The sequence below is a fragment of the Propithecus coquereli genome, unplaced genomic scaffold (assembly GCF_000956105.1).
Source record: "Propithecus coquereli isolate 6110/MARCELLA unplaced genomic scaffold, Pcoq_1.0 Scaffold317, whole genome shotgun sequence".
Lineage (NCBI taxonomy): Eukaryota > Metazoa > Chordata > Mammalia > Primates > Indriidae > Propithecus > Propithecus coquereli.
This window is the reverse complement of record NW_012148808.1, coordinates 1457167-1458657: the sequence shown is the minus strand read 5'-3', so window position 1 is coordinate 1458657 and position 1491 is coordinate 1457167.

Below are 1491 nucleotides of genomic sequence, written 5' to 3'. Positions count from 1 at the left end.
TTAATTCTTGTGAACTTGAAATACTATGATTGAATTGAATATCTTTTGAAATGCCAGATACATGATACTCTTAATTTAAATCTTCAAAACATTTAAAAAATTATTTTGAAGTAGACTACCACAGTATAATTAACTTACTGAATCAATACATGTCAGAAAAGTCAAATATTGAAAGTCAGTCATGTGGTGGAAGGTGAACTCACTTTTGAGAAACATTTAAAATTTTATTATTTCAAAAAATTAATACTTAGTTCAACTCATCTCACAAATATTGCTGGATTCCTTTCATAAGTTGAAAAGGACATATTGTATTTCATTAAGTGTCATTTCTAAAAGTTTCTTCTATTAGTGGAAAGTGATATTGTGAAAAGGAATTTTGAAGCATAACTAATGATTGCTTCCAGGTGGTTTCTCATTGTATATTCATTGGAATGACTTCAGGATCAAAAGTCAGGTCTATATTTGTGTTCTTCAGCTGTGTATTATCAGTGTTAAAATATGTAACATATTTTTGTTTATATCAAATATTCTGAAAGGATAGCCAAATATCTAGTATGGCCTGTTTTAAAAAATAATGAGACAATATTAAAGGTAGCAAACTTCAAGTTAAATCAATACAACAATAATAAAATTTCTAAGCATTCTAATTACAAACTATGGTATATCTCCAGAAGGGTCTTCCAGTTCATTTACCAGAGCCCACATGGAATAATGAGGTCTGTATATCATTTATGTTATACACATGAGTCTCTCCCTAAGTTGACATTCTTTATAGTTGTCAGTTATCTGCTATTTTGGCTTACTCTCTGTTATGACCTTGCAGGTTGCTTCACTTGTTAAAGCCTCATTGATCACTACATGTCAATAGAAATGAATACATTAAGACTGCATCCGTAGATTCACTAGCAGAAAAATTCTAGGAACCATTGAAATGTAAATTCCTCGATAATCCCATCAGATGTATTTATTTTTAAGAGAACAAATCATTAATGACTAATTATCATGCTACTGTGAGGAAACACAATGCTAATGAATTTGCCCAAATTTAAGCTAAAAAAAAAAAGTGATCTAGGTTTTCTTTTTTTTAACACTTTAGCTTAGCCAAAAGGCCAAGAAGCAATAATCTAATATTTTTAGAAAAAACTTAAAGTTTTGAAGATTTTCATATATATTGTTTGAAACACTGTGATAATATTATGCAAAACAGTTCTCTTATATAATTGGCTAAATTATAACACATTAGGAATGGTGGTTCTTTAATTGCCAGAAATAGAATTACTAATTCTTAAAAAGCCCAAAGAGTTAAGCGTAGCTGGAGACTTTCATTTGAAAACTGCAGATAGTCATGGCATGATAAGTTGCTTATAGGGGAAGAGGGAAAGTTTAGAATAGAATGTCCTACATGTGAAGGACAAGGTTTAAGAGAAATAGTTTATCCCTCTTGCTACTGGGAGGACTTGACCCACTTCTGTCCAAGGCCAACCCCTCCCT